At 47.8% G+C, this 27,216-nt stretch overlaps 1 protein-coding gene across 1 annotated transcript in view; it reads left to right on the top strand.

Moving 5' to 3' along the window:
• Positions 1-1,782: 1,782 nt before the first annotated feature.
• Positions 1,783-27,216, top strand: part of LOC126035374 (uncharacterized) — a 168,861-nt gene continuing 143,427 nt past the window's right edge. The window contains exon 1 of the mRNA XM_049793912.1: positions 1,783-2,373. The gene's annotated coding sequence lies outside the window, so the exon portion shown is untranslated. The remainder of the gene's footprint in view (positions 2,374-27,216) is intronic.

The raw sequence follows: 27,216 nt of genomic DNA, 5'->3' as shown, positions 1-27,216 counted from the left end.
GAAAGGTACCCCTTTAAGGAAGATGTTATATGTCAATCAAGCAAGTGGACCACCATGGAAAAAGGTATCCAATATCTGAGGGAATTAGCTGTTGTAGAGACAATTCATCATTACCCAGACAACCCACAATTACGCAAAGATCCAGACGAAGTCCCGTGCACACGACCCATGTGGCAGAAGTTTGTACGGAGCGCACCATCGTCCTATGCCAACGCATTGGCAATAATTTCCTGGAAGGATGAAGAGGCACCAACAGTGGAGGAAGCGGCTCGCCAACTCCGTCAATACGAAGAAAATCTCTCCTCCTCCCTACAAGCCTGCATTTCAGCTGTGGAGAAGCTGTCCCAGGATGTCCAACAAATCAAAGAGGATATGTCCTACTCCACACTTGTAAGGACCAATGTCTCAGCTATTAGGAGTGAGCGGTCTTCTGCCCAAGAGAGAGAATATAGAAGGTACTCACCACAAGGTGCCCTGTGGTTTTACCTATGTGATCAGGGAGAGGACATGAGGAAATGGGACGGAAAACCCACCTCGGTCCTAAATGCACGGGTACGTGAACTGCGAGGAAAAAACCCCACAAAAGTGGTGTCCTGGGTTCAGCTGGGATAGAGTTAATTTTTACAGGAACCTGGGAGGTGGGGGCATAGCCGGGGCAGCTGACCTGAACTAGCCAAGGAGCTATTCCATACCATGTGACATCCTGCCCAGTATATAAATGGGGAGCAGGCCGGGGGGTGGTCTCTGTTTTCGGTGGGGGAAGTGGCCGAGCGTCGGGTCCCAGGTGGTGAGCAGTTGCACTGTGCATCACTCTTTTTGTATACTTTTTTTTTTCATTAGTGCCGTTGTTGTTGTTGTAATCTCTTTGTGTTTGTCCCAGTAAACTGCCTTTATCTCAACCCTCGAGGTTCCAGTTTCTTTTTCTTTTCTCTCCTCCGTCTCCTCCCCATCCCACCGGAGGGGGGCGGAGGAGTGAGCGAGCGGCTTCGTGGTCCTTTGTTACCGGCTGGGCTGAAACCACGACAGTCCTTTTTTGGCGCCCAACGTGGGGCAGAAGGGTTGAGATAACGACAGATCTGGCCAGAGCGTGTTGAAACAAATTTGCCAAACGCATTTCTTAGATACATAGATGTTAGTCACAATGTTGTTTCATTTGTTTACATGGTGGCGTTTTGTAAGCTCTTATATGCTCTATGTATTGCCTGTAGTTGCGTATCTCATCTTTGGGAGAGTGATTGGGATTATCATTTTGCTGTACTGGGCAATGTCAAATTATGAAATGATTACATCACTGGTCATGAGGTTAAGCTGGTATCTGTATGAGGCAGTGATAATATTTCCATACTTTGGGCGCCTTCTGTCGGATTTTATTGGTAATTACACCCAATCCATGGGGAAATTAGGGGGGGATACCTCCCCCCATCCGTTCACCTCCCTCTTCTCCTTCCGACTAATTACAACAGCTTTTGAGAATTTTGAATATCCTTGGGATGCGCAAGCCAGTGTGCTGTTAGTGCTATGCCTTCTGAATATGTTTCAGTTCTTCTTTAGGGCTACAAAAAGGCTCTTTAAGAGTACCACTCAGAGATCTCCCCCAAAGCTGGATACTCATGGGTGGCACGGCATGTGGGAGCATATGGGCAAGTATCTAGAGAACTTCTCACCGCCAGTGACTTGGAAGTTCACTCCCGAACAACTACAGAACCCTCATGAAGTGACAGAATATTTGAAAGAAAAATGCTGTGTCTATTCCAAAGACATACAACTCGCCTCACTGTGCTGGGCCCTGGCCAGTATCTACCAAACACTGCTTGATATTATGCAGCACCCTCGGGGGGAAAAGGGGGAAAAGATGGAAAACAGGACAACATGCACCGTGGCTACCCAAACCCTGACAACAGACACCGTGGCTGCCCCTACCCCGACAACAAGCACCGTGGCTGTCCCTACCACGACAACAGGTACCATGACTACCCCTACCCCGGTGACAGACACTGCAGCTAAACCAGAGAACCAGCCTGTGCCAGTATCAGTCGCCCCTGTACAGAAAAAGAAACACACAAAGAAATCAGTTCGCTTAGCGAGAGATGAAGATGAACCAGGGTCATCGCGAGAACAGGAGGTAGAGGCAGAACCTGAAATAATTACCCGATCTCTATCCATGAGTGAGTTGCGTGACATGCGAAAAGATTTTAGCCGCCACCCAGGTGAGCACATTGTTACCTGGCTGCTCCGATGCTGGGATAGCGGGGCTAGTAGTGTGGAATTAGAGGGTAAGGAAGCCAAGCAGTTGGGATCTCTGTCTAGGGAAGGGGGCATCGACAAGGCGATTGGGAGAAAAACACAAGTCCTCAGCCTCTGGAGGCGACTTCTGTTAGGTGTAAAGGAAAGATACCCCTTCAGGGATGAAGTTACATGTCACCAAGGCAAGTGGACCACCATGGAGAGAGGTATCCAGTACCTGAGGGAATTAGCCATGCTGGAGGTGATTTACAATGATCCAGAAAATGCGCAATCACCCACAGATCCAGATGAAGTCCAATGCACGCAACCCATGTGGCGGAAGTTTCTACGAAGTGCACCACCAACCTATGCCAACTCATTGGCAGTAATGTCCTGGAGAGAAGGCTATGGACAAACGGTGGATGAATTGGCTGTCCAACTCTGGCAATACGAAGGGAGTCTCTCTTCCTCCCTACGGGCCTGTGTCTCAGCTGTAGAGGAGTTGTCCCGAGAGTTCCAGCAATTCAAAGTGGATCTGTCCTCCTCCTCACCTGTACAGGCCCGCATCGCAGTTATTGGGAGTAAGCGTTCCTCTGCCCAAGAGAGAGGAGAGAGAAAGTACACTCGACGGGCTAACCTGTGGTTTTACCTGCGTGACCATGGAGAGGACATGAGGAAGTGGGATGGAAAACCCACTTCAGTCTTGGATGCACGGGTACAGGAGTTGCGAGAAAAAGCAACCAGAAAAGAGAATTCTTCTTGAAAAACTGCTGCTCCAGTTTCCCGTGAGCAGTCCCCCAGATGCAGTAGATGGGCCGATCTCATTTCTGATCCTCTTGAAGGGACTTCTGATTCACGTGTGCAAAAAGTGAGTAATGGACATTCTAACCAGGATTAGAGGGGCCCTGCCTCCAGCCAGGTGGAGGAGAGGGACAACCGAGTCTACTGGACAGTGTGGATTCGATGGCCTGGCACATCAGACCCACAGGAATATAAGGCTCTAGTGGACACTGGTGCACAATGTACCCTAATGCCATCAAGTTATAAAGGGGCAGAACCCATCTGTATCTCTGGTGTGACAGGGGGATCCCAAGAGCTAACCATATTGGAAGCTGAAATGAGTCTAACCGGGAATGAGTGGCATAAACACCCCATTGCGACTGGCCCAGAGGCCCCGTGCATCCTTGGTATAGATTATCTCAGGAGGGGGTATTTCAAGGACCCAAAAGGGTACCGTTGGGCCTTTGGTATAGCTGCCTTGGAGACGGAGGAGATTGAACAGCTGTCTACCCTGCCGGGTCTCTCCCAAGACCCTTCGGTTGTGGGGTTGCTGAAGGTTGAAGAACAACAGGTGCCAATTGCTACCACGACGGTGCACCGGCGACAATATCGCACCAACCGAGACTCCCTGATCCCAATCCATAAGCTGCTTTGCCAACTGGAGAGCCAAGGAGTAATCAGCAAGACTCACTCACCCGTTAATAGTCCCATATGGCCCGTGCAGAAATCCAATGGGGAATGGCGACTAACAGTAGATTATCGTGGGCTGAATGAAGTCACGCCACTGCTGAGCGCTGCTGTGCCAGATATGTTAGAGCTTCAATATGAACTGGAATCAAAGGCAGCTAAGTGGTATGCCACAATTGACATTGCTAATGCATTTTTCTCCATTCCTTTGGCAGTGGAGTGCAGGCCTCAGTTTGCTTTCACTTGGAGGGGCGTCCAGTACACCTGGAATCGACTGCCCCAGGGGTGGAAACACAGCCCCACCATTTGTCATGGACTGATCCAGGCTGCACTAGAAAAAGGTGAAGCTCCAGAGCACCTGCAATATATTGATGACATCATCGTATGGGGCAACACGGCAGAAGAAGTTTTTGAGAAAGGGAAGAAAATAATCCAAATCCTTTTGAAGGCTGGTTTTGCCATAAAAGAAAGTAAGGTCAAGGGACCTGCGCAGGAGATCCAGTTCTTAGGAGTAAAATGGCAAGATGGGCGTCGTCAGATCCCTGTGGACGTCATCAACAAAATAGCAGCTATGTCCTCACCGACTAATAAAAAGGAAACACAGGCTTTCTTAGGTGTTGTGGGTTTTTGGAGAATGCATATTCCAAATTACAGTCAAATTGTAAGCCCTCTCTACCAAGTTACTCGGAAGAAGAACGATTTTAAATGGGGGCCTGAGCAACGACAAACCTTTGAACAGATTAAGCAGGATATTGTTCACGCAGTAGCTCTTGGGCCAGTCCGGACAGGACAAGATATTAAAAATATGCTCTACACTGCAGCTGGGGAGAATGGCCCTACCTGGAGCCTTTGGCAGAAAGCACCTGGGGAGACCCGTGGCCGACCTCTGGGGTTTTGGAGTCGGGGATATCGAGGATCCGAGGCTCGCTATACTCCAACTGAAAAAGAGATTTTGGCAGCATATGAAGGAGTTCGAGCCGCCTCAGAAGTGGTTGGTACTGAAACGCAGCTCTTCTTAGCACCTCGACTGCCAGTGCTGGGCTGGATGTTCAAAGGGAAAGTTTCCTCTACGCATCACGCGACTGACGCCACGTGGAGTAAGTGGATCGCACTGATCACACAGCGAGCTCGCATAGGAAACCCCAGTCGCCCAGGAATGTTAGAAGTGATCACGGACTGGCCAGAAGGCAAAGATTTTGGAATGTCGCCAGAGAAAGAGGTGACACGGGCCAAAGAAGCCCCGCTGTATAATAAACTTTGCAGAAAATGAGAGGCAATATGCCCTGTTCACTGATGGGTCCTGTCGCATTGTGGGAAAACATCGAAGGTGGAAGGCTGCTGTATGGAGTCCTACACGACAAGTTGCAGAAACTGCTGAAGGAGTAGGTGAATCGAGTCAGTTTGCAGAGGTGAAAGCCATCCAGCTAGCGTTAGACATTGCTGAAAGAGAAAAGTGGCCAGTGCTCTATGTCTATACTGACTCATGGATGGTGGCAAATGCCCTATGGGGGTGGCTACAGCAATGGAAGAAGGGCAATTGGCAGCGCAGAGGTAAACCCATCTGGGCTGCCGCACTGTGGCAAGATATCGCTGTTCGGATAGAGAAGCTAGTGGTAAAAGTACGTCATGTAGATGCTCATATACCCAAGAGTCGAGCCACTGAAGAATATCAAAACAACCACCAGGCAGATCAGGCCGCCAAGATTGAAGTGTCTCAGGTGGACCTGGACTGGCAACGTAGGGGTGAGCTATTTATGGCTCAGTGGGCCCACGATACCTCAGGCCATCAGGGAAGAGATGCAACATATAGATGGGCTCGAGATCGAGGGGTGGACTTGACCATGGACACTATCGCACAGGTCATCCATGAATGTGAAACATGTGCTGCAATTAAGCAAGCCAAGCGGCAAAAACCCCTGTCGCATGGAGGGCGATGGCTGAAATATAAACAGTGGGAGGCCTGGCAGATTGACTATATCACACTCCCACGAACACGCCAAGGCAAGTGCCACGTGCTTACAATGGTGGAAGCAACCACTGGGTGGCTGGAAACATACCCTGTGTCCCATGCCACTGCCCCGAACACTATCCTGGGCCTTGAAGAGAAAATTTTATGGCAACACGGCACCCCAGAAAGAATCGAGTCGGACAACGGGACTCACTTCCGAAACAACCTCGTAGACACCTGGGCCAAAGAACATGGCATTGAGTGGGTGTATCACATCCCTTATCACACACCAGCCTCCGGAAAAATTGAACGGTACAATGGACTGCTGAAAACTACATTGAGAGCGATGGGGGGTGGAACTTTCAAGCATTGGGATACACATTTAACAAAAGCCACCTGGTTAGTTAATACTAGAGGATCCGCCAATCGGGCTGGCCCCGCCCAACCAAGAGTTCCACATACTGTAGAAGGGGATAAAGTCCCTGTAGTGCGCATGAGGAGTATGTTAGGAAAGACAGTCTGGGTTAGTCCTCCCTCAAGCAGAAGCAAACCCATTCAAGGGGTTGTTTTTGCTCAAGGACCTGGGTACACCTGGTGGGTGATGCAGAAGGATGGGGAGGTTCGATGTGTACCTCAGGGAGATTTGATTTTGGGAGAGAATAGCCAGTGAATTGGGCTGTATGATATTTAACTGCTAAATAACCTGCCAATGCATGTCATTGTATCTATAGTGTCTATATGCCATATCAAGGGTATTATTGTGAGAATTATCCAAATGACTACAGGATGGACTTTTGAAACTGAGCCAAGTACAACAGCGATAGAACTTGAACTGGCACCCACCAATTTCCTCAAGATCAACATCTTCGACCTGCAGACCAGGGGCATGAGTTACACCAAATGTACTAGCCACAAGTTCCAGAGGCAGCATACAACAACCCAACATCTCACACCATCTCTCTCTTATCCTGAAGAACTGTTACAACAGATAGAACCCCAAAATCGATGGACACATTAGAGGGATAGCCCATAGGCTAAAGGAACACAGTGTGTGTGTGTGCGAGGTCAGGGGGTGGAGTCCATATACTTATATATAAGACAAGGAAAGTTGTAGTGGTTGATTGTAAAAAAAATGTAAGATCTGGGCATGATGTAGATGGTATAGAATAAGGGGTGGATAATGTCCTGGGTTCAGCTGGGATAGAGTTAATTTTTACAGGAACCTGGGAGGTGGGGGCATAGCCGGGGCAGCTGACCTGAACTAGCCAAGGAGCTATTCCATACCATGTGACATCCTGCCCAGTATATAAATGGGGAGCAGGCCGGGGGGTGGTCTCTGTTTTCGGTGGGGGAAGTGGCCGAGCGTCGGGTCCCGGGTGGTGAGCAGTTGCACTGTGCATCACTCTTTTTGTATACTTTTTTTTTTCATTAGTGCCGTTGTTGTTGTTGTAATCTCTTTGTGTTTGTCCCAGTAAACTGCCTTTATCTCAACCCTCGAGGTTCCGGTTTCTTTTTCTTTTCTCTCCTCCGTCTCCTCCCCATCCCACCGGAGGGGGGCGGAGGAGTGAGCGAGCGGCTGCGTGGTCCTTTGTTACCGGCCGGGCTGAAACCACGACAAGTGGATTCTACCAGGAAAAATGCTGCTCCAGTTTCCAAACAGAGTAGAAGAGCTGACTTTATTTCCGATCCTCATGAAGGGACTTCTGAGACAATTTTACGAGAAGTAAATACTGAATACTCCGACCAGAATTAGAGGGGCCCTGCCTCCAGCCAGGGGGAGGAAACGGATAACCAGGTCTATTGGACTGTGTGGATACGATAGCCTGGCACGTCAGATCTACAGGAGTATAAGTCTCAAGTAGACACTGGTGCACAGTGCACTCTAATGCCATCAAGTTATAAAGCGGCAGAACCCATTTGTATTTCTGGTGTGACAGTGGGATCCCAAGAGTTAACTGTATTGGAGGCTGAAGTAAGCCTAACTGAGAATGAGTGGCAGAAACACCCCATTGTGACTGGTCCAGAGGCTCCATGTATCCTTGGCATAGACTATCTCAGGAGAGGGTATTTTAAGGACCCGAAGGGGTAATGATGGGCTTTTGGTATAGCGGCCTTGGAGACGAAGGGCACTGAACAGTTGTCTACCCTGCCTGGTCTCTCTGAGGACTCTTCGACTGTGGGGTTGCTGAAGGTTGAAGAACAACAAGTGCCAATTGCTACCACGACGGTGCACCAGCGGCAATATTGCACCAACCGAGACTCTCTTATGCCCATCCACAAATTGATTCGCCAACTGGAGATCCAAGGAGTGATCAGCAAAACTCGCTCACCCTTTAATAGTCCCATATGGCCAGTGCAGAAGTCTAATGGGGAATGGAGATTAACAGTTGACTATCGCGGCCTGAATGAAGTTACCCCACCGCTAAGGGCTGCCGTTCCAGATATACTAGAACTTCAATATGAGCTAGAGTCAAAGGCAGCCAAGTTGTATGCTACAATTGACATTGCTAATGCGTTTTTGTCAATCCCTCTGGCAGCCGAGTTTTGTCTACAGTTTGCCTTTACTTGGAGGGGTGTCCAGTACACTTGGAATCGATTGACCCAGGGGTGGAAACACAGCCTCACCATTTGCCATGGACTAATCCAGACTGCACTGGAAAAAGGTGAAGCTCCGGAACACCTGCAATACATTGATGACTTCATCGTATGGGGCAACACGGCAGAAGAAGTCTTTGAGAAGTGGAAGATAATAATCCAAATCCTTCTGAAAGCTGGTTTCACCATAAAAGAAAGTAAGGTCAAGGGACCTGCACAAGACATCCAGTTTTTAGGAATAAAATGGCAAGATAGACGTCGTCAGATCCCAATGGACGTGATTAACAAAATAGCAGCTATGTCTCCCCTGGCAAATAAAAGGGACACACAGGCCTTCTTAGGTGTCGTGGTGTTTTGGAGAATGCATATTCCAAATTACAGTCTGATTTTAAGCCCTCTCTATCAAGTGACCAGGAAGAAGAATGATTTTAAATGGGGCCCTGAACAACAACAAGCCTTTGAACAAATTATACGGGAGATTGTTCATGCCGTAGCCCTTGGACCAGTACAGGCAGGACAAGATGTTAAAAATGTTCTCTACACTGCAGCTGGGGAGAATGGCCCTACCTGGAGCCTCTGGCAGAAAGCACCTGTGGAGACCCAAGGCTGACACCTGGGGTTTTGGAGTTGAGGATATCGAGGACCCGAGGATCACTATACTCCAACTGAAAAAGAGATCTTGGCAGCATATGAAGGAGTTCAAGCCGCCTCAGAAGTGGTTGGTACTGAAACACAGCTCTTCTTAGCACCTCGACTGCCAGTGCTGGGCTGGATGTTCAAAGGGAGGGTCTCCTCTACACATCATGCAACTGATGCCACGTGGAGTAAGTGGGCCGCACTTATCACACAACGGGCTCGCATAGGAAAACCCAGTCACCCAGGAATTTTAGATGTGATCAAGGACTGGCCAGAAGGCAAAGATTTTGGAATGTCGCCAGAGGAGGAGGTGGCATGGGCTGAAGAGGCCTCGCTGTATAATATACTGTCAGAAAATGAGGGGCAATATGCCCTGTTCACTGATGGGTCATGTCACATTGTGGGAAAGCATCGAAGGTGGAAGGCTGCTGTATGGAGTCCTACACGACAAGTTGCAGAAACTGCTGAAGGATAAGGTGAATCGAGTCAGTTTGCAGAGGTGAAAGCCATGCAGTTAGCATTAGATATTGCTGAAAGAGAAAAGTGGCTAGTTCTCTATCTCTATACTGACTCATGGATGGTGGCAAATGCCCTGTGGGGGTTGATACAGCAATGGAAGCAGAGACACTGGCAGTGCAGAGGTAAACCCATTTGGGCTGCAGCACTCTGGCAAGATATTGCGTCCCAGCTAGAGAATCTGGTTGTAAAAGTACGTCATGTAGATACTCACGTACCCAAGGGTCGGGCCACTGAAGAACATCAAAACAACCAGAAGGTGGATCAGGCTGCCAAGATTGAAGTGTCTCAGGTGGGCCTGGACTGGCAACATAAGGGTGAGCTATTTATGGCTCAGTGGGCCCATGATACTTCAGGCCATCAGGGAAGAGATGCGACATATAGATGAGCTCGAGATCGAGGGGTGGACCTGACCATGGACACTATCACGCAGGTCATCCATGAATGTGAAACATGTGCTGCAATTAAGCAAGCCAAGCAGTTAAAGCCCCTGTGCTATGGAGGGCAATGGCTGAAATATAAATTTGGGGAAGCCTGGCAGATTGACTATATCACACTCCCACAAACTCACCAAGGCAAGCGCTATGTGCTGACAATGGTGGAAGCAACCACCGGATGGCTGGAAACATATTCTGTGCCCCATGTCACCGCCCAGAACACTATCCTGGGCCTTGAGAAGCAGGTCTTGTGGCAACATGGCACCCCAGAAAGAATTGAGTCAGACAATGGGACTCATTTCCGAAACAACCTCATAGACACCTGGGCCAAAGAGCATGGCATTGAGTGGGTGTATCATATCCCCTATCATGCACCAGCCTCTGGGAAAATTGAGCGATACAATGGACTGTTAAAGACTACATTGAGAGCAATACGGGGTGGAACCTTCAAACATTGGGATACACATTTAGCAAAAGCCACCTGGTTAGTCAACACCAGAGGATCTGCCAATCGGAGTGGCCCTGCCCAGTCAGAACTTTTACGTACTGTAGAAGTGGATAAAGTCCCTGTAGTGCACATGAAAAGTATGTTAGGGAAAACAGTCTGGGTTACTCCTGCCTCAGGCAAAAGTAAACCCATTCATGGGATTGCTTTTGCTCAAGGGCCTGGGTGCACTTGGTCGGTGATATGAAAAGATGGAGAAGTCCGATGTGTGCCTCAAGGGGATTTGATTTTAGGTGAAAATAGCCAGAATTAACCTATATGATATTAATTGCTGTATAACCCTGCTACTGTATGTTATCATTACTATAATTGTTATATGCTATATCCATAGTACTACAGTCAGATTCACTTAGATCAAGCAAAAATGAACTGTGATAAAACTGAGCAAAGCACAGTAGTGATGGAACCAGAACTGATTCCAGCATGCAACAATCCAACGGTGCACACCATCCTCCTGCTGCGTCAGATGTCAGCTGCTTGTCACACCGCACTGAAGCCCAATTCTGCTCTACCGACTGAGAGGACTTTGCACCATCCCTCCTGACCAGACAGACTGCTATGACAGATGGAGCCCAGAGTCGGAAACTAAATGAACTCAACAGATGTTTTAAAAACATAACTCATGAACTAAAGGAATGATATCCCTGTGTGTGTACATATATATGTCATTGTTCATATGTCTCGAAAGGATTGAAAGCTGGTGATGATTGATCAGGATGTAACTAAAGGTATGGGAACTGAGCATGACGTCAATGGTATAGAATAAGGGGTGGATACTGTCCTGGTTTCAGCTGGTATAGAGTTAACTATCTTCCTAGTACCTGGTACAGTGCTATGTTTTGAGTTCAGTATGCGAAGAATGTTGATAACACTGATGTTTTCAGTTGTTGCCCAGTAGTGTTTAGACTAAAGTCAAGGATCTTCCAGCTTCTCATAGCCAGATAGGGCACAAAAAGTTGGCACAGGACACAGCCAGGGCACCTGACCCAAACTGGCCAACGGTGTATTCCATACCATGTGACGTCCCATCTACTATAGGAACTGGAAAGTGGGGGCGGGGAATCACCGCTCGGGGCTAGCTGGGTGTCGGTCAGCAGGTGGTGAGCTATTGCCCTGCGCATCATTTGTACATTCCAATCCTTTTATTACTATTGTTGTCATTTTATTAGTGTTATCATTATCATTATTAGTTTCTTCTTTTCTGTTCTATTAAACCGTTCTTATCTCAACCCATGGGTTTTGCTTCTTTTCCCAAATTTCTCCCCCATCCCATTGGGTGGGGGGGGATTGAGTGGGCGGCTGCATGGTTCTTAGTTGCTGGCTGGGTGTCGTGGTTTACCCCAGCCAGCAACTAAGCACCACGCAGCCTCTCACTCACTCCCCCCCACCCAATGGGATGGGGGAGAAATTTGGGAAAAGAAGCAAAACCCATGGGTTGAGATAAGAACGGTTTAATAGAACAGAAAAGAAGAAACTAATAATGATAATGATAACACTAATAAAATAACAACAGCAATAATGAAAGGATTGGAATGTACAAATGATGCGCAGTGAAATTGCTCACCACCTCTGAACCGACACCCAGCTAGTCCCCGAGTGGCGATTCCCTGCCCCCACTTCCAAGTTCCTACACTAGATGGGACGTCACATGGTATGGAATAACCTGTTGGCCAGTTTGGGTTAAGTGCCCTGGCTGTGTCCTGTGCCAACTTCTTGTGCCCCTCCAGCTTTCTCGCTGGCTGGGGATGAGAAGCTGAAAAATCCTTGACTTTAGTATAAACACCATTTAGCAACAACTGAAAACATCAGTGTTATCAACATTCTTCGCATACTGAACTCAAAACATAGCACCGTACCAGCTACTAGGAAGAAAGTTAACACTATCCAAGCTGAAACTAGGACACATATCCAGAATGGCATTACTCAGTGGTGGCGTAACTTCATTCAGGCCACAATAGTCAACAGTTAGTCTCCACTCCCCATTAGAATTTATCACTGGCCATATGGGACTATTAAAGGGTGAGTGAGTTTTGCTGATCACTCCTTGGATCTCCAGTTGGCGAATCAACTTGTGGATGGGAATCAGAGAGTCTCGGTTGGTCCGATATTGCCGCTGGTGCACCGTCATGGTAGCAATTGGCACTTGTTGTTCTTCAACCTTCAGCAACCCGACAGTCAAAGGGTCCTCAGAGGGACCAGGCAGGGTAGACAACTGTTCAGTGCCCTTCGTCTCCAAGGCCGCTATACCAAAAGCCCATCAATACCCCTTCGGGTCCTTAAAATACCCTCTCCTGAGATAGTCTATGCCAAGGATACATGGAGCCTCTGGACCAGTCACAATGGGGTGTTTCTGCCACTCATTCTCAGTTAGGCTTACTTCAGCCTCCAATACAGTTAACTCTTGGGATCCCCCTGTCACACCAGAAATACAAATGGGTTCTGCCCCTTTATAACTTGATGGCATTAGAGTGCACTGTGCACCGGTGTCTACTTGAGACTTATACTCCTGTAGATCTGACGTGCCAGGCTATCGTATCCACACAGTCCAATAGACCTGGTTATCCGTTTCCTCCCCCTGGCTGGAGGCAGGGCCCCTCTAATTCTGGTCAGAGTATTCAGTATTTACTTCTCGTAAAATTGTCTCAGAAGTCCCTTCATGAGGATCGGAAATAAAGTCAGCTCTTCTACTCTGTTTGGAAACTGGAGCAGCATTTTTCCTGGTAGAATCCCCTTTTGTGGTGGTTTTTCCTCGCAGTTCACGTACCCGTGCATTTAGGACTGAGGTAGGTTTTCCATCCCATTTCCTCATGTCCTCTCCCTGATCACATAGGTAAAACCACAGGGCACCTTGCGGTGAGTACCTTCTATATTCTCTCTCTTGGGCAGAAGACCGCTCACTCCTAATAGCTGAGACATTGGTCCTTACAAGTGTGGAGTAGGACATATCCTCTTTGATTTGTTGGACATCCTGGGACAGCTTCTCCACAGCTGAAATGCAGGCTTGTAGGGAGGAGGAGAGATTTTCTTCGTATTGACGGAGTTGGCGAGCCGCTTCCTCCACTGTTGGTGCCTCTTCATCCTTCCAGGACATTATTGCCAATGCTTTGGCATAGGACGATGGTGCGCTCCGTACAAACTTCCGCCACATGGGTCGTGTGCACGGGACTTCGTCTGGATCTTTGCGTAATTGTGGGTTGTCTGGGTCATGATGAATCGTCTCTAGCACAGTTAATTCCCTCAGATATTGGATACCTTTTTTCCATGGTGGTCCACTTGCTTGATTGACATATAACATCTTCCTTAAAGGGGTACCTTTCCTTCACACTTGACAGGAGTCGCCTCCAGAGGCTGATGGCTTGTGTCCCTCTTCCAAGTGCCTTGTCAATGCCACCTTCCCTGGCAAGTGATCCCAGCTGCTTGGCTTCCCTACCTTCCAATTCCAAGCTATTAGCCCCATTGTCCCAGCATCGGAGGAGCCAGGTGATAATATGCTCACCTATACGGTGGCCGAAATCTTTTTGCATATCCCGCAGCTCACTCAGGGATAGGGACCGGGTTATTACCTCTGGTTCGGCCTCTTCCTCCTGTTCCTGTGATGACCCTGGTTCACCTTCATCCTTTGCTAAGAGAACTGATTTTTTTGTATATTTCTTTTTCTGTACGGGTCAACCAATACTGGTGCAGATTGGTCTGCTGGTTCAGTTGCAGTATCGCTCACCGGGGTTTGGATAACCGCAGTGTCTGTCGCCAAGGTTTGGGTAGCAGCAGTGCTCGTCGCTGGGGCTGGAGGGACCGCAGTGCCCGTTGCCAAGGTTTGGGTAGCAGCAGTGCTTGTTGCTGGGGCTAGAGGGGCTGCAGCGCCTGTCGCTGAGGTTTGGGTAGCCACAATGCTTGTTGCTGGGTCTGGAGAGGCTGCAGCGCCCGTTGCTGAGGTTTGGGTGACCACAGTGCTCATTGTTTTGTTGTTAGGTCCAGAGACTTTCTCTTCCCCTTGAGGGTACTGAGTGGTGTTGAACAGGGTTCGACAGGCATAGACCAGGTCCTAGCACCTTGCAGCAATTTGCATCTCTCTGGAGTTGCCAGGGTGATGGCATACCTTTTCCAAATATTTTACTAGTTCTGGATTCTGCACTTGTTCGGGGCTGAATTTACAAAACATTGGAGGTGCCCACTTTTCTAGGTACTTGCCCATACTACCCCACACACCGTGCCACTCATAATTATCCAGCCTTGGGGAAGATCTCTGGGTGATCTTCTTAAATAGTTGTTTAACCTTAAACAAGAACCACATTCAAAAGTATGCTAATTCCTACCAGTAGGGCTAGGACCGTGCTGGTCTCAACATCCCAAGGGTATTCAAATTTTTCAAAATTCTCAAACACCATTGTAACTGGACTGAAGGAGAAAGGAGAGGGGAAGAAAGGTACCCCACCCATAGACTGGTTTTCCATGGAGGAAAGGTAAATTGTATAATTATTAATAGTTTCCCACAGGTGGTTTCCGCAGTATAAAGGTGACAATGCTGAGTTCAAATACCGGATTAATCCCACAGCCAATGACTTTATCATACCATAAACCAGTGTTATACCATACATCAAAGCGAAAACCTTAATCCACCTCCCACGGATGATAAGCAGCAGAAGAGGAACTACATACAGCAAGCGAGGTGATACATAACAGAACTTTAAAATCCATAGCAACAACTCTAAGAACACATAAATCAACATAGTGACCAGTGACTATTAGACCAATATAATGAATGTTTATAACAAATTTGTTTTAACAAGCTCTGCTCAGGTTTGTCATTATCTCAACCCTTCGTGCCCAAGTTGGGCGCCAAAATGGACTGTCGTGGTTTAACCCCAGCCAACAAATAAACACCACGCAGCTGCTCACTCACTCCCCCACAACAAGTGGGATGGGGGAGAAAATCAGGAAAAGAAGTAAAACTCCTGGGTTGAGATAAGAACAGTTTAATAGAACAGAAAATGAGAAACTAATAATGATAATGATAACACTAATAAAATGACAACAGTAGTAATAAAAGAATTTAAATGTACAAATGATGCGTAGTGCAATAGCTCACCACCCACCAATCGACACCCAGCTAGCCCCCGAGTGGCGATCCCCCACCCCCCAGCCCCCCAGTTTATATACTAGATATGGCATCACATGGTATGGAATACCCCGCTGGCCACTTTGGGTCAGCTGCCCTGGCTGTGTCCTGTGCGAACTTCTTGTGCCCCTCCATCTTTCTCACTGGCTGGGCATTAAAAGTTGAAAAATCCTTGACTTTACACTAAAAACTACTTAGCAAAAACTGAAAACATCAATGTTATCAACATTCTTCTCATACTGAACTCAAAACATAGCACGGTGTGATGGGTTAACCCTGGTTGGACACCAGGTGCCCACCAAAGCCGTTCTATCACTCCCCCATCCTCAGCTGGACAGGGGACAGAAAAATATAACAAAGAGCTTGAGGGTTGAGATAAGGACAGGAGAGATCATTCACTAATTACTGTCACGGGCAAAACAGACTCAATTTGGGAAAATTAACTCAATTTATTACCAATCAACCAGAGCAAGGTAATGAGAAATAAAACGAAATCTCAGAACACCTTCCCTCCACCCCTCCCTTCTTCCTGGGCATAACTTCACTCACGGATTTCTCTACCACCACCCCCCAGCGGCACAGGGGGACGGGGATGGGGTTTACGGTTATCACATGTTATTTTCTGCCGCTTCATCCTCCTCAGGGGGAGGGCTCATCACACTCTTCCCCTGCTCCAGCGTCGGGTCCCACCCACAGTAGATGGTCCTCCATGAACTTCTCCAACGTGGGTCCTTCCCACGGGCTACAGTTCTTCACGAACTGCTCCAGCATGGGTCCTTTCCACCGTGTGCAGTCCTTCAGGAGCACACTGCTCCAGCGTGGGTCCCCCACGGGGTCACAAGTCCTGCCAGAAAACCTGCTCCATGGGCTCCTCTCTCCACAGAACCACAAGTCCTGCCAGGAGCCTGTTCCAGTGCGGGGTTCCCACGGGGTCACAGCCTCCTTCGGGAACCCACCTGCTCTGGCGTGGGGTCCTCCACAGGCTGCAGGTGGATATCTGCTCCACCGTGGACCTCCATGGACTGCAGGGGGACAGCCTGCCTCACCATGGTCTTCACCATGGGCTGCAGGGGAATCTCTGCTCCGGTGCCTGGAGCATCTCCTCCCCCTCCTTCTTCACTGACCTTGGTGTCTGCAGGGTTGTTTCTCTTACATGTTCTCACTCCTCTCTCTGGCGGCTGTTTCTCTCTGTCCCAACTTTTTTCCTTCTTAAAAATGTTATCACAGAGGCGTTACCACTATCTCTGATTGGCTCGGCCTTGGCCAGTGGCGGGTTCGTCTCAGAGCCGGCTGGTATTGGCTCTCTCAAACACAGGGGAAGCTTCCAGCAGCTTCTTACAGAAGCCACCCCTGTAACCGCCCCCCCCCCCCCAAACCAATACACACCGTACCAGCTACAAGGAGACAATTAACTCTATCCTAGCCGAAACCAGGACAGGCAGTGGCTGCAATAATGATAGCTGATATTATAAAGGCAATTAGCCATCCTATAAATCGTTTTGGGCGACTAATTTTCTGCTTTTAATGCCTTGATAATTGACTTAATCCTTATTCCCCTTCCCACGATTTGGTCATATTTACAGGGATCCACAATTCAGCACGACATCACATTGGCATGATTACTGTAAGACTTAGTTCAGATATATTCTTATGAGTAAAACAGCTAAAATACCAAGGTTAACTCGGATTAGTTTCAAAAGTATGGTTACATAAAGCGATATCTACAAATTGAGTTGCTACAAAAACATAAGGATGTGAAGTACATATCATCACTGAATCTTTGTGATTCTGTGTCAGGTTCAAATTTATACAAGCAATTGTTCTTTCGATAATCACCATGAGCTATTTGTCATTTTATAAATGTCATACCTATCACCCATGACTTCATGGAAAAAGGTCCAATATTATTATTATACTGAGCTTGTAATACTGGCCAAGACAATCCTCCCTCAGACCATTTCAGGAAATAATGTGTGTCATTGACACGGATCCATTCTTTCTTTTTTTCTAGTGGGCCAGGAGGTAGTATCCATACCCCTCCTGTCCACTTTGTGTCATTTACTAGAGACAGGAATCTCAGAATCCCACCATGTTACTGGCCTAAACAAGGGAGGGTCAGTAACATGGGCCCAATAAAAATGTTGCCTGAGCAATGGTGACAATGTAAAGAAAAAGGATCAGAATTCTTACAATACTGTTGCTGGCCACTATTGCCAGGTATGCTAAAAAAGGTATTTGGAGTAGGATACACATTGCATCATCACACTAGCTTGTTGCTGCATTCTCTTCAAATGTCTCCACGTGATAGCTTTTTCATTCTTGATGCGCCGCTTCCTCCTCATTTGTTTCTCCTCTTTCAAATTCAGAGTCCTCATCTGCAGAATTGGTTGTCCGAGTGGTTTTGCCAGCTCATGATATGGCTTCACGTGTTTAGCTGGAATCCACTTGGTTCCTGTGGGAAGAAGAACACAAGCATACCCTCGCCCCCAAGTTATTAGTTCAATAGGACCAAGCCATGAGTGAGTTACTAATGGATCTCGATATAATACTTTTGGTCGTTCGGTAAACTTCCCATGTTCACCAGAATAATGCTTTTCCATGGGTGTGACAGATTGTTGAGAATTCACATTTAAAAAAATTAAGGTATAAATTGCATTGTCTAATTGTTCCTGTGGGCTCATATTCCCCCTTTTTTGTTTTAATAGCATATTTTTTAAGGTCGCATGGCTGCATTCAATTATACCTTGTCCTTGTGGGTTATAGGGTAGCCCTGTGACATGAGCTATACCCCTTTGTTGCAGAAACAGTTGTGTGCTTTTAGTGGTGTAACCAGGCCCATTGTCGGTTTTAATCATTTTAGGAACCCCAAGAATTGCAAAACAACAGGTCCAATGTTTTTTAATATCTTTTACCTTCTCCCCTGTGTGTGCAGATGCACACAGTGCTCCAGAAAAGGTATCTACAGATAGATGTACAAGCTTAAGACGGCCAAAAGAATTTACATTAGTAACATGTTTGCCATATTTGATTAGCTTGTAGGCCTCGAGGTGTAACACCACTAGGAAAATTGTGTGGTGCCAGTTGCTGACAATCAGGGCAAGAGCGAATAATGTCCTTGGCTTGAGATAAAGAAATCTTAAATTGTTTGTGCAAGCCAGCAGCATTTTGGTGAAAACAGGAATGAGATGCTCTCACATAATCAAATTGTAATACAGCTACTGTCAATGAAACTGCTATTGCATTACCTTTTGTCAAGGGTCCTCGTAAAGTGGTATGAGATTGAATGTGAACAATAAATAAGACATGTTTTCGATGGGAAATCAAAGACTGAATTTGAAAAAGCAAATCAAAGAACTCTGTCATTAATTTCTTTCACAAAGGCACCTGTATTGGTTTTGTGTGTCAAGGTTTTGGTAGCGGGGAGGGTTACAGGGGTGGCTTCTGTAAGAAGCTGCTGGAAGCTTCCCCTGTGTTCAAGAGAGCCAATACCAGCCGGCTCTGAGACGAACCCGCCACTGGCCAAGGCCGAGCCAATCAGAGATAGTGGTAACGCCTCTGTGATAACATTTTTAAGAAGGAAAAAAGTTGGGACAGAGAGAAACAGCCGCCAGAGAGAGGAGTGAGAACATGTAAGAGAAACAACCCTGCAGACACCAAGGTCAGTGAAGAAGGAGGGGGAGGAGATGCTCCAGGCACCGGAGCAGAGATTCCCCTGCAGCCCGTGGTGAAGACCATGGTGAGGCAGGCTGTCCCCCTGCAGTCCATGGAGGTCCACGGTGGAGCAGATATCCACCTGCAGCCTGTGGAGGACCCCACGCCAGAGCAGGTGGGTTCCCGAAGGAGGCTGTGACCCCGCAGGACCCCCGCGCTGGAACAGGCTCCTGGCAGGACCTGCAGATCTGTGGAGAGAGGAGCCCATGGGGCAAGTTTTCTGGCAGGACTTGTGACCCCGTGGGGGACCCACGCTGGAGCAGTGTGCTCCTGAAGGACTGCACACGGTGGAAAGGACCCATGCTGGAGCAGTTCGTGAAGAACTGTAGCCCGTGGGAAGGACCCACGTTGGAGAAGTTCATGGAGGACCATCTACTGTGGGTGGGACCCGACGCTGGAGCAGGGGAAGAGTGTGATGAGCCCTCCCCCTGAGGAGGATGAAGCGGCAGAAAATAACGTGTGATGACCATAAACCCCATCCCCCTGTGCCGCTGGGGGGGGTGGTAGAGAAATCCGTGAGTGAAGTTGTGCCCGGGAAGAAGGGAGGGGTGGAGGGAAGGTGTTCTGAGATTTCGTTTTATTTCTCATTACCTTGCTCTGGCTGATTTGTAATAAATTGGGCTAATTTTCCCCAAGCTGAGTCTGTTTTGCCCGTGACGGTAATTGGTGAATGATCTCTCCTGTCCTTATCTCGACCCTCAAGCTCTTTGTTATATTTTTCTGTCCCCTGTCCAGCTGAGGAGGGGGAGTGATAGAACGGCTTTGGTGGGCACGTGGCGCCCAGCTGGGGTCAACCCACCACAGCACCATTAATACATTGGACAATATTAACAACATACTCAGAGTCACATACTATATTGTCGTGGTTTAACTCCAGCCAGCAACTAAATACCACGCAGCCGCTCACTCACTTCCCCCATCCAGTGGGATGGGGGAGGAACTCGGGAAAAAAGGTAAAACTTCTGGGTTGAGATAAGAACGATTTAATAGAGCAGAAAAGAAGAAATTATAATGATAATGATAACACTAATAAAATGACAACAGTAGTAATAAAAGGATTGGAATGTACAAATGAGGCACAGGGCAATAGCTCACCACCCGCCGACTGACACCCCGCCAGTCCCCGAGCAGCGATTCCCTGCCCCCCCCACACTTCCCAGTTCCTAAACTAGATGGGACGTCACATGGTATGGAATACACCGTTGGCCAGTTTGGGTCAGGTGCCTCGGTTGTGTCCGGTGCCAACTTCTTGTGCCCTGGCTGGCCATGAGAAGCTGAAAAATCCTTGACTATAGTCTAAACACTACTGAGCAACAACTGAAAACATCAGTGTGTTATCAACATTCTTCGCATGCTGAACTCAAAACATAGCACTGTACCAGCTACTAGGAAGACAGTTAACTCTATCCCAGCTGAAACCAGGACAGTATCCACCCCTTATTCTATACCATTGACGTCATGCTCAGTTCCCATACCTTTAGTTACATCCTGATTAATCATCACCACCTTTCCAGTCCTTTGAGACATATGAACAATGATATATATATATACACACACAGAGATATTATTCCTTTAGTTCATGAGTTATGTTCATAAAACATTAGTTGAGTTCAATTAGTTTCCGACTCTGGGCTCCATCTGTCATACCAGTCTGTCTGGGCAGGAGGAGTGGTGCAAAGTCCTCTCAGTCGGTAGAGCAGAATTGGGCTTCAGTGCGGTGTGACGAGCAGCTGACATTTGACGTAGCAGGAGGATGGTGTGCAACGTTGGATTGTTGCATGCTGGAGTCAGTTCTGGTTCCATCACTATTGCGTTTTGCTCAGTTTTATCACAGTTCTTTCTTGCTATAGTACTATGGATATAGCATATAACAATTATAATAATGATAACATACAGTAGCAGGGTTATATAGCAACTAATATCATACAGTTTAATTTTGGCTATTTTCACCTAAAATCAAATCCCCTTGAGGCACACATCGGACTTCTCCATCTTTTTGCATCACCCACCAAGTGCACCCAGGACCTTGAGCAAAAGCAATCCCACGAATGAGTTTACCATTGCCTGAGGCAGGAGTAACCCAGACTGTTTTCCCTAACATAATTTTCATGTGCACTACAGGGACTTTATCCCCTTCTACAGTATGTAAAAATTCTGATTGGGCAGGGCCACTCCGATTGGCAGATCCTCTGGTGTTGACTAACCAGGTGGCTTTTGCTAAATGTGTATCCCAATGTTTGAAAGTTCCACCCCCCATTGCTTTCAATGTAGTCTTTAACAGTCCATTGTATCGCTCGATTTTCCCAGAGGCTGGTGCATGATAGGGAATAAGATACACCCACTCAATGCCATGTTCTTTGGCCCAAGTGTCTATTGGGTTGTTTCGGAAATGAGTCCCATTGTCTGACTCGATTCTTTCTGGGGTGCCATGTCGCCACAAGACCTGCTTCTCAAGGCCCAGGATAGTGTTCCGGGCAGTGGCATGGGGTACAGAATATGTTTCCAGCCACCCGGTGGTTGCTTCCACCATCGTCAGCACATAGTGCTTGCCTTGGCGAGTTTGTGGGAGTGTGATATAGTCAATCTGCCAGGCTTTCCCAAATTTACATTTCAGCCATCGCCCTCCATACCACAGGGGCTTTAACCGCTTGGCTTGCTTAATTGCAGCACATGTTTCACATTCATGGATAACCTGCGTGATAGCGTCCATGGTCAAGTCCACCCCTCGATCTCGAGCCCATCTATATGTTGCATCTCTTCCCTGATGGCCTGAAGTATCATGGGCCCACTGAGCCATAAATAGCTCACCCTTATGTTGCCAGTCCAGGCCCACCTGAGCCACTTCAATCTTGGCAGCCTGATCCACCTGTTCGTTGTTTCGATGTTCTTCAGTGGCCCGACCCTTGGGTACGTGAGCATCTACATGACGTATTTTTACAACCAGATTCTCTAGCCGGGACGCAATATCTTGCCAGAGTGGGGCAGCCCAAATGGGTTTACCTCTGCGCTGCCAGTTGCTCTGCTTCCATTGCTGTAGCCACCCCCACAGGGCATTTGCCACCATCCATGAGTCAGTATAGAGATAGAGCACTGGCCACTTTTCTCTTTCAGCAATGTCTAATTCTAGCTGGATGGCTTTCACCTCTGCAAACTGACTCGATTCGCCTTCTCCTTCAGCAGTTTCTGCGACTTGTCGTGTAGGACTCCATACAGCAGCCTTCCACCTCCGATGTTTTCCCACAATGCGACAGGACCCATCAGTGAACAGGGCATATTGCCTCTCATTTTCTGACAGTTTATTATACAACGGGGCTTCTTCAGCACGTGTCACCTCCTCCTCTGGCGACATTCCAAAATCTTTGCCTTCTGGCCAGTCCGTGATCACTTCTAAAATTCCTGGGCTACTGGGGTTTCCTATGCGAGCCCGTTGTGTGATCAGTGCGATCCACTTACTCCATTTGGCGTCAGTCGCGTGATGTGTAGAGGAGACCCTCCCTTTGAACATCCAGCCCAGCACTGGCAGTCGAGGTGCTAAGAGGAGCTGTGTTTCAGTACCAACCACTTCTGAGGCGGCTCGAACTCCTTCATACGCTGCCAGTATCTCCTTTTCAGTTGGAGTATAGCTATCCTCGGATCCTCGATATCCTCGACTGCAAACCCCAGGGGTCGGCCTCGGGTTTCCCCAGGTGCTTTCTGCCAGAGGCTCCAGGTAGGGCCATTCACCCCAGCTGCAGTGTAGACCACATTTTTAACATCTTGTCCTGTCCGGACTGGTCCAAGAGCTACGGCATGAACAATCTCCCGTTTAATTTGTTCGAAGGCTTGTTGTTGTTCAGGGCCCCATTTAAAATCATTCTTCTTCCTGGTCACTTGATAGAGAGGGCTTACAATCAGACTGTAATTTGGAATATGCATTCTCCAAAACCCCACGACACCTAAGAAGGCCTGTGTGTCCTTTTTATTAGTTGGGGGAGACATAGCTGCTATTTTGTTAATTACGTCCATTGGGATCTGACGACGTCCATCTTGCCATTTTATTCCCAAAAACTGGATCTCCTGTGCAGGTCCCTTGACCTTACTTTCCTTTATGGCAAAACCGGCTTTCAGAAGGATTTGGATTATTTTCTTCCCTTTCTCAAAGACTTCTTCTGCTGTGTTGCCCCATACAATGATGTCATCAATGTATTGCAGGTGTTCCGGAGCTTCACCTTTTTCCAGTGCAGTCTGGATTAGTCCATGGCAAATGGTGGGGCTGTGTTTCCACCCCTGGGGCAGTTGATTCCAAGTGTACTGGACACCCCTCCAAGTAAAGGCAAATTGTGGACGACACTCTGCTGCCAGATGGATTGAGAAAAATGCATTAGCAATGTCAATGGTGGCATACCACATGGCTGCCTTTGACTCTAACTTGTATTGGAGTTCTAGCATATCTGGAACGGCAGCACTCAGCGGTGGGGTAACTTCATTCAGGCCACGATAGTCAACGGTTAATCTCCATTCCCCATTAGACTTCCGCACTGGCCATATGGGACTATTAAAGGGTGAGCGAGTTTTGCTGATCACTCCTTGGCTCTCCAGTTGGCGAATCAATTTGTGGATGGGAATCAGAGAGTCTCGGTTGGTGCGATATTGCCGCCGGTGCACCGTCGTGGCAGCAATTGGCACTTGTTGTTCTTCAACCTTCAGCAACCCCACAACCGAAGGGTCTTGAGAGAGACCAGGCAGGGTAGACAACTGTTCAGTGCCCTCCGTCTCCAAGGCAGCTATACCGAAAGCCCATCGATACCCCTTCGGGTCCTTAAAATACCCCCTCCTGAGATAGTCTATGCCAAGGATACACGGAGCCTCTGGACCAGTCACAATGGGGTGTTTCTGCCACTCATTCTCAGTTAGGCTTACTTCAGCTTCCAACACAGTTAACTCTTGAGATCCCCCTGTCACACCAGAGATACAGATGGATTCTGTCCCATTATAACTTGATGGTATTAGAGTGCACTGTGCACCGGTGTCTAATAGAGCCTTATACTCCTGTGGGTCTGACGTGCCAGGCCATCGAATCCACACAGTCCAATAGACCCGGTTATCCCTTTCCTCCACCTGGCTGGAGGCAGGGCCCCTCTAATTCTGGTTAGAGTATTCAGTATTCACTTCTCGTAGAATTGGCTCAGAAGTCCCTTCAAGAGGATCGGAGATAAAGTCAGCCCTTCTACTCTGTTTGGAAACTGGAGCAGCATTTTTCCTGGTAGAATCCACTTTTGTGGGGTTTTTCCCTCGCAGTTCACGTACCCGTGCATTTAGGACCGAGGTGGGTTTTCCGTCCCATTTCCTCATGTCCTCTCCATGATCGCATAGGTAAAACCACAGGGCACCTCGCGGTGAGTACCTTCTATATTCTCTCTCTTGGGCAGAAGACCGCTCACTCCTAATAGCTGAGACATTGGTCCTTACAGGTGGGGAATAGGACATATCCTTTTTGAATTGCTGGAAATCCTCGGACAGCTTCTCCACAGCTGAAATGCAGGCTTGTAGGGAGGAGGAGAGATTTTCTTCGTATTGACGCAGCTGGCGAGCCACTTCCTCCACTGTTGGTGCCTCTTCATCCTTCCAGGACATTACTGCCAATGCGTTGGCATAGGACGAGGGTGCGCTCCGTACAAACTTCCGCCACATGGGTCGTGTGCATTGGACTTCGTCTGGGTCTTTGGGTAACTATTGGTTGTCCGGGTCATGATGAATCGCCTCTAGCACGGCTAATTCCCTCAGATATTGAATACCTTTTTCCATGGTGGTCCACTTGCTTGATTGACATATAACATCTTCCTTAAAGGGGTACCTTTCCTTCACACTTGACAGGAGTCGCCTCCAGAGGCTGATGGCTTGTGTCCCTCTTCCAAGTGCCTTGTCAATGCCACCCTCCCTGGCAAGTGATGCCAGCTGCTTGGCTTCCCTACCTTCTAATTCCAAGCTATTAGCCCCATTGTCCCAGCATCGGAGGAGCCAGGTGATAATATGCTCACCTACACGGCGGCCAAAATCTTTTCGCAAATCCCGCAGCTCACTCAAGGATAGGGACCGGGTTATTACCTCTGGTTCTGCCTCTTCCCACGGTTCCCGTGATGACCCTGGTTCACCATTATCCTTTGCTAAGCGAACTGATTTTTTTGTATATTTCCTTTTCTGTACGGGGGCAACCGATACTGGTCCAGGTTGGTCCTCTGGTTGAGTTGCAGTATCGCTCGCCGGGTTCTGGATAACCGCAGTGTCTGTTGCCGAGGTTTGGGTAGCAGCAGTGCTCCTTGCTAGGCCTGGAGGGGCCGCAGCGCCCATTGTTGAGGTTTGGGTGGCCGCGGTGGTCATCGTTTCGTTGTTAGGTCTAGAGACTTTCTCTTCCCCTTGAGGGTACTGAGTGGTGTCGAACAGGGCTCGATAGGCATGGGCCAGGCCCCAGCATGTTGCAGTGATTTGTATCTCTCTGGAGCTGCCGGGGTGACAGCATACCTTTTCCAAATATTTTACTAGTTCTTCTGGATCCCGCACTTGTTCAGGGGTGAATTTCCAAAACATTGGAGGTGCCCACTTTTCTAGGTACTTGCCCATACTACCCCACACACCCTGCCACTCATAATTATCTAGCCTTGGGGCACATCTCTGGTTGATCCTCTTAAATATCTGTTTAACCTTAAACGAGAGCTGAACCACATTCAGAAGTATGCTAATTCCTAGCAGTAGGGCTAGGACTGTGCTAGTCCCAACACCCCAGGAATATTCAAATTTTCCAAAATTCTCCAACACCATTGTAACTGGACTAAAGGAGAAAGGAGAGGGGAAGAAAGATACCCCACCCATAGACTGGTTTTCCATGGAGGAAAGGTAAATTGTATAATTATCAATAATTTCCCACAGGTGGCTCCTGCCGTATAAAGGTGACAATGCTGAGTGCAAATACCGGATTAATCCCACAGCCGATGACTTTATCATACCATAAACCAGTGTTATACCACACATCAAAGCAAAAATCCACCTCCCACGGATGATAAGCAGTAGAAGAGGAACTATATACAGCAAGCGAGGTGATACATAACAGAGCTTTAAAAGCCAGAGCAACAACTCTAAGAACTCATAAATCAACATAATGAACGCTTGGAATAAATTTGTTTTAACAAGCTCTGGTCAGGTTTGTTGTTATCTCAACCCTTCCTGCCCCACGTTGGGCGCCAAAATGGACTGTCGTGGTTTAACTCCAGCCAGCAACTAAGTACCACGCAGCCGCTCACTCACTTCCCCCATCCAGTGGGATGGGGGAGGAACTTGGGAAAAAAGGTAAAACTTCAGGGTTGAGATAAAAACGATTTAATAGAGCAGAAAAGAAAAAATTATAATGATAATGATAACACTAATAAAATGACAACAGTAGTAATAAAAGGATTGGAATGTACAAATGATGCACAGGGCAATTGCTCACCACCCACCGACCGACACCCCGCCAGTCCCCGAGCAGCGATTCCCTGCCCCCCCCACTTCCCAGTTCCTAAACTAGATGGGATGTCACATGGTATGGAATACACCGTTGGCCAGTTTGGGTCAGGTGCCTTGGTTGTGTCCTGTGCCAACTTCTTGTGCCCTGGCTGGCCATGAGAAGCTGAAAAATCCTTGACTATAGTCTAAACACTACTGAGCAACAACTGAAAACATCAGTGTGTTATCAACATTCTTCGCATGCTGAACTCAAAACATAGCACTGTACCAGCTACTGGGAAGACAGTTAACTCTATCCCAGCTGAAACCAGGACATATATTTAAGGGCTCATGTGAAAACAAGTTGAGGGCATGCAAAAGTGCCCAGAATTCAATTTTCTGAGTAGATCTGTCATGTTTTGTTACTGAATGTTTCCACTCAATGTTGTCATGCCACGCTACAGCTGGTTTTCCTGTTTTTCCAGAGCCATCTACAAAAACAGTTTTAGCATCATTAACAGGTTTCCATTTAACAATTACATATTCAGCTAGCGGTAAATTTATTAAGTTATGTAAGAATTTATCGGATGGATAGGAAAATGTAATT

This window comes from Accipiter gentilis, chromosome W (assembly GCF_929443795.1).
Source record: "Accipiter gentilis chromosome W, bAccGen1.1, whole genome shotgun sequence".
Taxonomy (NCBI): Eukaryota; Metazoa; Chordata; class Aves; order Accipitriformes; family Accipitridae; genus Astur; species Astur gentilis.
Note: the sequence above shows the minus strand (reverse complement) of the source record. Positions and strands in the feature narration are given on the sequence as shown.